Below are 13,797 nucleotides of genomic sequence, written 5' to 3'. Positions count from 1 at the left end.
CTAGAAAATTCTTGCAACTGTGATTTAATTTTTAGAATTTTATTTTTTCTCTTTATTGTAACTTTTAAAGTTATAAAAAGATGTGTCTAACAGTAAAGTAAAGGTAATGAGACATGCTATGTGTATGTTTCAAATAAGTGTTTTGATTACAAAATTTTGTCATGACCTTATCAATATTTTTACAAGGCACGTGTACCAATTCCGATAGGTGCAGTCTAACACTAACAATAACAGTATTGTTGTACCAAATTTTGGGAAATATGGAGTGAGCCGTAGTTGATTTAATCTATAGAATAAATTGACTCAATGGTAATTTTTTTTTAGTCACCCTGTATATGCAATTCTAAAAAATATGAACGCATTGATAAACCACAACAAACGGGAGATTTACTTTTTTATAGTCTAGGGGTCATGAAACGTCGAGAAAACATAAAATTAGTCATTCGCCAGATGGATCTCTTTACTGCGTTATCAGCAAAAAAATCTCTAAATCGAATCTTACAATTATCTGACAAAACTGAATATTTTATACCATACCGGACTTCAAGAGCGAGGAAAGTACTCTCTAAATAACTTTAGACCAATTTTTATAATTCAACAATTTACATAATAGAGTATCAAAAATAAAACACCGATAGCTTTCGAATAATTTTGAATGTGTTGTGCTAATTTTTTTTTATTCCACCAATATTTTCTATTTTGACAAAATGACGAAAGAATCGAAACCTGGAGAGCAAACCGAGTAAAATTTGAAGCCTCTTTTGTCAGGGTAGGTATTTTACCCTGCATAATCTCCGCCTTCCCAATTTCACGGTCAACTTCTGCCGGAAGGTCCGACCCACTGTGCGACAGAGATCACAGTAGGTACAGCTGAAAACTTGAGGCAATTTTTTCATCTGCAGCGCTTACTTAACTGACGTTGTATATGAATTGTGTAACACTTATTAAAAAACCTATTGATGCAATCTGTTAAGAAAGGTTCGTTGTAGATACCTCTTTTTTTAATTTTTTTCGCACTACAAAGTGTACGTTGTTAACAGCAATGTAAATGTCGTCATTTTTGCATGTTTTTACTTTTTTTTTACACAGAAAACAGAACTGAAAATCAAATTTTAATATAAGAGGGACAAAATATGTCTAATAAGGATTGTTAAGAAAAAAAATTATCGTCCTAAGTCAATTTCTCTCGTTTTTACAGGACATTTCAAATGGGATAAAAACTGTCCCAAACCAGGCCGAGTGATACCGCCTTAAACTTAGAAAGTTTGGTATGTCTGAGTAGTTGATAACTTTGATTAGTTCTTATTTGAGTAACAGACATCTCTATGTGACATACAATGGTTTTAAATCTCATCGTTATATCCAAGTTTTGGGGGTTCTTCAGGGCTCCGTGTTGGGTCCGTTGTTGTTTGATTTGTTTGTTGACCATATAGCACACGAAGTAATGAATAACTGCCTGGTGTTTGCTGACGATGTGAAAATATTTACAGAAATAAAACATTCCACTGATTGTAGAAAGTTTCAGAATAAGCTTGACAGAATTAATGGTGTTCCGAAAATCTTCTACCGCTCAATATTAAAAAATGTACCATTATGTCCTTTTCTAGAAAGACTAAAACGAATATAAAATTTGATGCATTCATATATATCTTAAAAAACGGGTAACATATGCCGCATAAACTCAAAAATAAGACATTTTCTTTCACATTTTATGATGTAAATACAATTAAGTACCAGTATATCGATAACTCGCTACTGAAAATTTATTGAAATATAATTTGTGTTAAAAAAAGATTTTTGTGAATATTTTTAATACATAGCACAAGTTCTTGATATTATTTATTTTTATTTCAAATAATAATTTGTGTTTCTTTTAGTTTTAACCAAGAACATTTTTCGGTTATTAAGTATCTAACATACCTACTTTTGTACATTAAGGAACTCCATTCCATGTCGCAGGACGTTACAGGACAATATTTAGGTTTTAACTTTTCCAAAAAGGAGTCTTTTTTATGTGTTTTAAAATTCGTACTTTGATCTCCGGACTTTCGGCTTTCATGCTATTCTTTTATTTGTTCTGTCCAGAGCTGTTCAGTACTTCAAGTAACAGTATTTTAAATAGTTACTTTTGAAGTATGTACTTGAAGTATGAAAGTGGAAACTTCAAATACTTTAGTCTCTATTTTACGAAGTTTTCACATCTCAAGATAGGGTTTATTAAATACTTGAAGTTATTAATTCAATTATTTGATTAGATGTACCTATCTTTATAGTAAAATTGTGTTTGTTTCCTATGAGGTTATATTTTGATCTGTGATTGTGGATATCTTATCCACAATACGACATATATTTCATAGGTACTTGCATAATGCAGATAGGTAGGTAAGAAAATTAATGTCATAAATATGTCATTTGAGAGTGGATGATGATAGCAGAAGGGTCGGAGATCTGTGTAAAATTTTCAGTGATGTAAAGTTGTGAATATATGAATTTTATCGACTGGTCTGGAACTTAACTTTGCGGGTAGTTTTTCAGTACCTTCCTAGTACCCCTACACAGGGCCGGCTCTAAGGGACCAGGCGCCCCGATGCAACTTACTGTTCATCGCCCTTAAAAAAATTTTTGTAAAAAAAAACAAATAAAGTTTTGTAATCACATATTTTTGTAGAAAGATACTTTTTATTAACAAACATGCATAAAATTATGATGAATCAATCTTAATATATAAAAGTGTTTGTCTTAACTGATTCATCAACGCAAAGCCTAAACTACTGAAGCTACAAACATGAAATTTGGACAGTAGGTTCCTTTTCTGTCATAAGCACCCATTGAGAAAAGATTTGTGGAAATTCCGTCCCTACGGGGACAAAATAGGGGATGAAACTTTGTGCAGAAATCTCGTGAGTTTTTAAGTCAGACGGGTTCACTGGGGCCTTGGAGGAGTGAACGAGATGAAAAATGATAATTTCGGAAATTTCCACGGTCGGAATCAATACATGATCGTTTTCCGGGTTGGAACTGTGTAATTTCTCAAAAAAGTTTCGCCTCTGGTTTGATTCACATACTGAGTTACCGTGCTCTTTTGCCTTATTCTTAACCCTGCTCCTGAAGATGCCACTTACGAAAGTGTGCGAACCGTTGAGCCCAAAAGCTCAATTTACACGGTTCCAACCCGGAAAACGATCATGTATGAAAAGTGATGAGTCCTAATTGCGAATTCCACGCAAACGGAGCTGCGGGCAAAAACTTTTCTATAGTTTAGGAAATATCGTTGTACCCTATAAAATTTTATTGACAATAACGAGGTGGACAGTGGTACAATAGCAAGAGATATTTACAACTTAAAGTTGTCGCGTGGCGGTAATCCGCAGACCTTAAATTTGCGAACAATTACCTGCTAAATGTTCTCCGACAAATTCGGGGGGACTGATGGGAGCCATAAATATTTCTTACCATTGTACTACTGTCCGCTTCGTTATTGTCAATAAAATTCTATAGGGCACAACGATATTTCCTAAATTATACATAGTATAAGTACAAAAATATTTATATTGCAAACATTTTTCAATTTTTATTATTGTAAAATTGATACGATTTCAAAGTTATTTTTAATTTAGACTTACCTCAATGTTAATCGAAATTTAAATTTAAAATTAATGATGACAAAAAGGCACGAAATGATACACAGAACCAAATTCGGCTACAAACAGGAACAGTGAAAAATATAACAAAACTGTTGAACAATCACCACAACCAAAACCAACCGACTAGACTTGGAAAATAACATTTTTAAGTATGCCGACATGGACTTTTATGGTATACTATCCTCAAACATATTTGGCGTTTATGACTTCACACCAATTTGACTCCCATTATAATTCAATAGGCCGTCACAACCGGATGTCTTAAACCCGCTCAATGATACCTACATGAAAAGACCTTTTCGACGTGCCAGGGACGGTCGAGACGCGCAGGACCGATTTGTTAAAATTTTCAAATTTCAAAATTTCCTTACAGAACATGATTTATACTTTGAAGAAAATTACACAAAGACACAATTATTAGAAGTGTTACACACTCGAAAATTTGAGAAACAATATAAAATAGATGCTATGGCGCGAGATCGTGGATTTAGGGTGATTAGACTTCCGCCGTACCATTGTATATTTAACCCCATCGAACTAATCTGGTCGCAAATGAAAAATAATATAAGAAGGAATAATACGGCACCAAAATTTAGTAGTGCAACAATTGACATAATTAGGGAAGAAGCTTCCAAAATAACTGCCGAAATGTGGGCCAATTGTGTACGACATTCCACAAAAGAAGAAGACCAGTACAGGGCACGGTTGATAACACCGTTAATTATTAATTTAGAAGAGTCGAGTGATGATGACAGTGACTATTTCGATCAATAAATAAGCAGTAGTAGTTAATAAGTAAATAGTTGTGCTGTAATAAAAAATGATTGAGTACAAAGTTACTTTGTTTTTACTTAAAATAAAAAACTCAAAAGGCGCAGTTGTCGGTAAATGCAAAACTCAGTCCTGCCCTGTGCTTTTACCAGAAAACGTCTTTTCAGGTAGGTATCGGTGAGCGGGTTTAAGACATCCGGTTGTGACGGCCTATTGAATTATAATGGGAGTCAAACTGGTGTGAAGTCATAAACGCCAAATATGTTTGAGGATAGTATAAAAACAAACGTGACAAATGTTAAGAAAAACATCTGGTTGTGGTCATACCGCTGTCTCGTCAAATTGTTACCAAGATAATGTATCATAAATCTAGTTATTTTTTGTCGGTATTGATCTAAAGGTCCCATCACCCAAGCCAAAGGCGCACTCTTTTTCAATTATTACAGTTTGATAGTGCCAGGAATTGACTTCTTGGGATCTGTTTTGGTGGTCATTGTGGAATGTTAAAATGTAGGTTTTTCTGAAAAGTTTTCGATGGGCGCCTACTTCAGTTCTTACCTGCCTACTTAATTTAAGAATGAAGCGAAAAATGTTCCAACAATAAAAACCAAAATGCACAGATTAGAAATATAGTAAATGGGGTAGTACCAACATATATACGTATGCGTAGTATGTCGTTAGAGCGTTATTAGACATTAGGTATTTTGCGAAATAAAAGTTATTTCACTGAAAACAGAAACATTAAAAAACATATCTGTACAAGTTTGGGATCAATATGGCCAGTTGTTTAGAATATGCAAATATGCTTTTGTTCGTATTTACAATTATTACGAAACAGGTTATCAAATAATTCACATGGCGGGACATTCAAGCGGCAGAAGAATTAAAAACCAAAAATATTCATTGAAGAAACAAACTCTTCCAAGAAAATTTACCAAATTTCTTAGTTTACGCACTATTGGACGAGCACTCCTTAAAACGGTAATCGCATTATTCCATTGATACCTACCTACCTACAACGTTGCCAAATGAGCCTAACACAAATTTGCAGATATTTCTCATCAACCAGATATTATTTCATTTAGAAGTTTCTGGTCAATAAATGGGATTATTATAATGAACAAATAAAACAAACAAGTAATTATTATTATTTGTCGTTTTAATCCATTAGACACTTACCTATAGGCTATCGCATACTTTTATTTAAAAATCAGTAATAAATTCAGTGAAGCATTTTTGCGCCCTAAGAGGAGTCCTCACAAAAGCTAACGATAAAATTTGAGCGAGCTCGGGGAGCTAAAACCCTTTTGAGGGATTATTTACAACTTTACCTGATGTACACCGGTACGCCGGAATGTTAGGATCTTACGTACGATTTACCCAAATAAATTTTGTACCTACACTTGTTTCTGCCGCAGTAGTTAGGGATGGTCATCATCCCTGGTCATCACGACGAACAGATCGTTCATCGTTCGATCCCTGCGAAGACCCGATCATCAAATGTTCACTTCGTTCATTTCGTTCACTTCGTTCTTAGTCATTCAAGGCTCAGGGATCTATTGATGAATCATTCGGTCTTTCGGCTCTTTGGTCAACGGTCTAAGTTTCCCTCTTGCTTGGATCCGATCACGTTGTAGGGAACGCCATGTGGCCATGAATAACAGACTCGGAACTATCGAATATTCGAAAAATGGATCAAATTTATATGTTCCATACATACTAAATAGTTCATTTTTCATATTGTTTGAGTTATTTAATGTAATGTACAAGAAACCTTCCTAAAAAGATTCTTCTTGTTTTAATCGGTGCTTTTTTTACAAATACGTATCATTCTTTTGTAAAAATAAAATACTACTGGAATTAATCTGTCAAAATAGGCTGGAAAACTTGTGTTCTTGGTTAAATCCGTAAATATTGAGTGGCATGTGATTCTAGTGTCTGATACAGATCATAGAACTGTGCTGGAGTCATGGATCCAAGGTGTGAACGAAATGAACGAAAGAACGACTCGTTCTTTTGAACGACCCGTTCCATTTGATTCGTTCGTTCACGAACGACACATCTCTACGCAGTACTAGCAGTAGCACTTTTCCAGCCAAAATGTTCATGCTGCCGGAAATGAGGATACTCGCTTATTAAAAGAAAGAACAAATGACGTCCTAGGATAATCAATGAATAAATAAAATAAATACATACTGCAGTACAAAAGGATGAACAAATAGAATTTTATTTTTAAATTTAAAACTTTAATAAGTACTGTACCATAAAAATATTAAAAATTAGTAGATAATAAACGATAAAATTTTTTTGTTGAAAATAAAAAATAACACACGATTATTAATTATAATAAAAATAAATAATATCAAGAACTTGCGCTATGTATTAAAAATATTCATTTTAAATAAGTAAATTATGTTAATAAACCATAAAACCACACAAATCTTTTTTTAACACAAATTATGTTTCAATAAATTTTCAGTAGCGAGTTACCGATATACTTAATTATATTTGCATCATAAAATGTGAAAGAAAATGTCTTATTTTTGAGTTTATGCGGTATATGTTACCCGTTTTGTAACACATATATGAATTCATATGTTTTGTCTTTAGTATACATGTATCTGCCCGCCTCTAGTCTAATAAATTAAAAAAAATATATATAGTAAGTTTTGAGAAAACGCATTTAAAACCATTTTCCTTTATATTATTAGTAACAAAAGCGAGCTCACGAAAGCGTAAAAAAATCCATTGTATTATTTACATTTATTTTACTTCATACTGACATTTTACTGGGTTCGAACGAGTCCGGTAAAATAAAAAAAGTCCTGTAAAGTGTTACAATGTGTTTAAATATTTTATACGAATAAACAAATTAAAACATTTACCAAACAGCGGTTGCTAATGATGTCAGAAAAAATAATTCGATTTGAATTTTTTCTCAAAATAGTAATTATTTTATCGAATAAAAAATATGTTGACAGTATAAAATAAAATCCATAACGACATACATCCGGTAACTCTTTCCGCAGTACTAGTTTCGAAATTAAAGATTCGGCTCCCTACGGTGGCCTCGTCCTGAAACATCTCACTCGTAAAATTTGGCGAGCCCCAATTGCAGAATATTTAAAAACACAATTGAACAACAAATTATAGTTTATTATCTTAGATTCTACTATAATCCAGAGATTTCACCGCATGAACCGATGCACAAAAGAAAACAACTAAATGTTGGGCGTTCTTGGAATACCTGCACATATTAAAAAGAGGTGAAAATTTACATACATTAATTCTAGGAGTTGGAAAATAAAATATGTTATAGTGACGCGATGCACAAGAGTTGGTATTAAAGCACAGTTTGGAAAGTATAAATGGACAGTCAGTAGAGCCATTTAATATCTTATATACAAATAAAACGTGAGCTCTTTTAACATTGTCAACCAAACTCATTACTGAATGTCGTTATAACAAATCACTCTGAGGAAAACCTATAATAGGGTATGTACCATCCTCCCGAAAAGAAAGATATTTCAGAAATATGCATAATACACGTTCCAAACTAGCAATATGTACGGCATAGTACGGAAACCAAATGGTGCACCCATATAAGAGTTTACTCCTCATAAATGCATTAAATAAAACAATTAAAGCACGATTCTCACAAAAATTCTTCGAGTTTCGAATAATAAATCCCAAGGTCGAACAGGTTTCCGCCCTGACGTAATTTACATGTTCTACAAATGACAATTTACAGTCAAAAATAACACCCAGGTCTGAAACAGTAGCAGGTCTTCGGAGTACTGTACCATAATCAAAGTAAATGAAATCTTCCTTTAAGCTATACGTCATAACTACACATTTGTCCTGGTTTATAACTAGCCTGTTATGAAAACCTCAGCTAATAACTAAATCAAGATTGTCTTGTAAAAGCAAGCAGTCATTATGATCCCGAATCTTACAAACAATTTTAATGTCATCCGCATACATTAAATAATTAATAAGTATTTAACCGAAGAACGACATCGTTGACAAAAAGATTAAACAAAAGAAAGTATTTTGCCTCTGTTGCTATATCGTCACTCGAACAGGCGCATTCCTATTGCGCATCGAGTTGCTATTCGTATTGAATCTCGTTCGAGAAGACGGATTTTCGTTTCGGACAGCATCTTGTTATGCGCATTTGTTGGTACCTTCGAGAATCGCCCACCCTGCGGAGCTTCAAATAACCAGGAAAGGTTTGAATTTTATGACAGTTTAGAGAAAGCACTCGGTGTTAAGCCGTCCTTCCAGGTAAATTCGACCCCTAATTACTTTTGACACTACCGTTCATTTCCAATACTTTCTTCGTTATTAATATAGTATGATTTATTGCCTTTGCCATTTCTATTGAAACCACTTGTTGATTTGGCTTAAAATTTAGCAATTGGTATAGTGCTTCAACTGCTGGTTCGTTTTTATGACCTTATCCTATTGTGAAGGAGTTAAGTGTTCCACAATGGCCCTCTGCCGTAAGTAATCCAGCGGTCATAAACCGTCAAGGGACCAACTGTCTACACTACACAGGGTCGTATGCGCCCGTAAACCTTTAAGGTGATTTATGGTACGGCTATTTACATTTTCAATAGAGTTCCTAATACTTGCGGTAATTGAGATTGCAGTGCCATAAAAACGAAGTCATAGTTGGACCACTTATAACAGCTTTCGGTTGATTGACGACGGCTTCTAGTTAGAAAATTGACTAAATATGAACGTTGCCAAATTTACGATTAACAAGTGGTGTTTCAATAGAAATGGTAAAGACTATATGGTGATTGAAGGGATGTTATCCTGTTATTTTTCAAATTAATTTATGGAGTAAACCTTTTCCCGAACTTATTCCTCAGTCTTCAATAAGGAACTGTGTTTTGTCGCGTTTGCTCCAAACCAGTATTTTTACATTTGTGGACGTAAAACTCAGTTTTTAAGTATTTACAAACACATACACTGCACCTACTTAAACTAATATACATACTTGTGTCCTTTTTAAAATATCAATGACGTCATCACAAAATTTTGTTATGGAAAAACTCACTTGAAATATACGCATAACATGCTTCTTTACCTCATCCACACATGTCTTTGTTTTAACCGTGCAAAAGGAATGAGTTATAGGGGTTATGGAAAAAAATAATTTCCCAAAAATTAAATTTTATAATTTTTCGAAGAAGCTCTATTTGTTCAAGTGTGAGTAGAAAATTCTGTTTATATCGTTTTAGATCATTGTAACGTACCGAGTGTAAGCGAAGGAAGTATAGTAAATCGAGCCCATCGAACGAATGCCCAATTTTATATTTTATCGACGTTTCATGACCCCTACAGTACGAAAAAGTAGTCTTCCGTTTCTGTCTGTCTGGTGTCTGTATCCATTTTTATTAGACACGTAATGTCCGAAATTTCTTGATCGATTGTTGTAAAATTTTGTACGTATATTAGAAATATCATGTCAGTAGTTAAATGCTAATCAAAATTTTGCCAATCATCCCCAGCAACAATTTGATGACGCCATTTCAATGAACCATATTTTAAAATGATTTGAATGTTATACAAAAATATACTCCTACACTTGTAATGTACGAATCCGCTTTCAGTTTTTTCGCTAAACGTTCAAATTTTCGCAACAACTGCAAGGTATTATAACGTTGCATTACCAAGGCAAGTCGAGACGAGGGGTAAAATTTGTCTAGAATTATAAGAATTTTATGGACTTCCAAAGTTAATTCGTTTTACAGCCCTGTTGTCAATTTTATTGTACAGCTGAAGAGCGGGGCGAATTCAGGTACAGTAATCATCGGCTTTCTCCTGACAGGCTTTTTTACCTGTACAATAGAGTTGACGACAGGACTGTAAAACGAATTAACGTTGGGAGGCCATAAAATTCTTATAATTCTGGACAAACTTTACAAGTCTGCATGGCCTTAGTGGCTATGCCGGGTAGAAGGTGACCTGAGGCGAAGCCGTACAACACCGTTGTGGGTTCGATACCGAACTTGACCCTTTTTTTCCTTGCATTGGTAATACGCTGTGACTACTTTTCTTTTATGTTGTGAATAGTATTATCCATGTTGATGACGTTATGACAAATCTTTCATTGGTCAAATTAAGAACGAGTCACCCCATTTTCACGAACATGTGAAGAATACGCATGTATTTATACATATATAATACGAGCACTTCAACGGAACTTCTCTCGCCGTTGAAGTATAGTCCAACGAATTCCGCTTCTTTGAAAAATTATAAAAATTTTTGTTTTCAGATAACCTTTATATACTAGAAATCAGTGTTGCAAATGACAAATTCCAAGGAGGTGCTGTCCGCAGACATACGAACAATATAAAAGTATTAATTTCAGCGTATGCACTGTAGTAATACAGAATAAATATACCTACTTAAAAAAGGAAAAATATCTTACCTACATATTTGCCTGTAACGACAGGCACTGTGAGACAAATCAGTGTTTGGACTCTTACTAGAAATGGCAATGCTATTTACGATTCATTTTGCTAGTATGCTCCATTCACACTATTTATTATTACTATTATTATTACTAATCACATTATCATTATTAAGTCATTTCATTATTCCATAGCTGAAAATTTCAGTATAAGTAATTGCTTTATACGATTTCATATGGTATTTCTTTAAACATGGATTTCGTTCAACACGCCATAAAGTTACATGTTTATTTATATCATTCATCAGTGGCGTAACAATCAATCTCCGGGCCTGTGTTCTACAACACTGTGGGGCCCCTAATGAACAGCGAAATAAAAATTATTTCAAAATACGAGTATAATGAGTAAAGTATGAGTATATTGCAATTAGGGCTTACGTTATATTAATGCAATTAGGGCTTACGTTATATTAAAATCATTCTACCTGAAACACTGAATTAAAAAACAAAATATAATAACTACGTAAATACATATAACTAAAATATATATTAGAAATAAAAATGCTAAAAATGTCCGTTTTTTTTTTATCTCAAAATTGTTTTTTTCTTGCTTTCCAATGGGTACAAGTTGATACAAGATTTGACACATCTAAGCTTCTGGCAATTTGATTTTCAAGTGAGATAATAGCCAGTGAAGATAATCTGCATTGGCCCATTGTGTTACTTAAAAAAAATTTAGTCATTAGTTTCGAAAAAGATCTTTCCGCTGAAGCCAGCGAAAGAGGTACCTATTTCCTATTGTACGAAAAGTAAAACATGTTGTGATAATTTCACTGAAACTAGTGCAGGTACTAGGTACTCATTCTGTAATAATTTGGCGGTCCAGTGGTTTTTCTACTTAAAAAATTAGTTCTAACATACATCAGATATATTTTATTATTCCAAAAAAGCACCACAAACACAAAATTAAAATAGTGTTACGATTGACGGGCGAATAATTAATCGGGCGTAGGTAAAAACTTAACAATTTATTTCTGTAGTTGGTATTTATTTACACGACTATAACTGGGAATACAACTTCGCAACTTAAATGCACTCCACTCTTGACTGAATAATGAATGCTTGGTTCCCGACGGTGGCCTCTATTTAAATCCCCGCGTGGCTCTCGATGGATCCAGAACGCCGCTCAGAGTTTGCTGGACGCCGCAATCGAAACTTCTTCTCGGCTCGTCGCGACTTCCGCTTGCATTCGCGCGGCCGATGAGTCAGATTACATACGAGAAGCAACGCGTGGATGCTAGAAGACGCATAGGCGTCGACCGGGGCGGCGTATGGGCTTATTTCGTAACAATAGTTTTGAAAATACGAAACTTTCCATAAAACACAACTGAAACTGAATTTTTTTTACGTCTTCTAGCATAAAGTTTCACTGAAGATCTGAATACAAAATTTAAGTATTTTGTTGTCCTGCATCATAAATTAGTCATACTTTTGTAGGCTAAAGATTGGTAATTTACTTAATGGGGTATTTAGATTTGCCACAATGGTATTGCGACAGTGCGACAGGTTTATTAGAAACAGATGCTGCTGCATTTCTAGCCGCCGGTGCCGGTCGCTAAAACCCGAGTTTATTGAGTCTATGATACTGAGATGCCGCCAGAGGTCCAGCCCTTTGCAGCAAAAAATCGTAAATAGCAATGAATGATCGATCCTGGGATCACCGCACATTTTCGAATCTTTTATTTCGGGATGTAATTTGACCAATAATATAAAAAATCCAATAAAAAAAATTTCGTGTGACCGGACCGGGCCCCTTGAAGAGGCGGGCCCGTGTTCCAACGAACACATGGAACACCGGTAGTTACGCCACTGTCATTCATCATCAATAAATATATCAATCCACAAAGATGATCGAAGATATTCCTCGAAATAAAGCGATCTGTTTATCAAAATTCAGTCCACCAGAAATACCGACCTTTCATTGTTGGATCTCTCCTTGTGTGGTTTTTTGGCTTCCCAAATCTTCGACTTTAACAGGCCGAATTCTGTTGATAATGGAAAGTTAAACCAGGGAATTATAGTTATATCAGTCTAACAAATATTAGTGTTATATCGTACTCAGAAAATATAAGATATAAAGGTCACGACTAGCTAGGGCACTGCTTTGAGCAGCATTTTGAACAAAGAATAGTATTTTCCTTCTTTTCGTTCCTTCGATGCAGAAAGTTTTTACCAACAAAGTGCTGTACAGTAGAAATTAAAGTAAAAATTCAAAGTTATCTTCACAAAAAAATCAGTTCTGTATCCTAATACAAATTATCAAAGGATATAAAATTTGATATGGAAATCCCAATGACCACAAAAAAATGCAATGTATATAAATAAAAACGCCCACGAAAACGAAAGATTACCACTAATAATATATACCTCCAACAATACATGACGTGATATTCTGTGATGGTTTGTTTGCCAATCCAAATTTGACCGTGGGTTGGCTACAGATTTATTTATCCATGAAGTGCATGTATAAAGATTGTCTGCATTTATTGTATCTCAACGGCCAGAATAAAAAGGCACACTAATTAAATTATTAATAACTAGTTTTACAATTCTAAGTTGCTTGAATTGTCTAGTTAAAAACAGATTTTTTTGTGGTTGATTTTAAATTAACTTCTGGTCTGCTTATTTAACGTTTTAAAATTCGCCACTCTTATTACTCCTCTCTTACTAGAGACTGTCAAACAGAATCTGTTTGTAAAACCCTTTTATTTCAACTGCCACCGTTATTAGTTTCTTGAGAAGAGGAGAAGACGTTCGTTCTTACAAAGAACAATTTTTGTACAAACATAAATTACCTGCGTATGACAACTGTAGGAAAAATCGGTGGACCTAAATTGAAGACCAACTCTGCAGGGGTTGTTAATCTAACTAAACTGCCGAACCTAGTAGGTAGGT

This window comes from Zophobas morio, unplaced genomic scaffold, assembly GCF_036711695.1.
Source record: "Zophobas morio isolate AGI-343-1 ecotype UQ-CSIRO unplaced genomic scaffold, CSIRO_AGI_Zmor_V1 ptg000005l, whole genome shotgun sequence".
Classification (NCBI taxonomy): Eukaryota; Metazoa; Arthropoda; class Insecta; order Coleoptera; family Tenebrionidae; genus Zophobas; species Zophobas morio.
The sequence above is the reverse complement of the archived record's forward strand: the minus strand, read 5'-3'. Positions refer to the sequence as shown.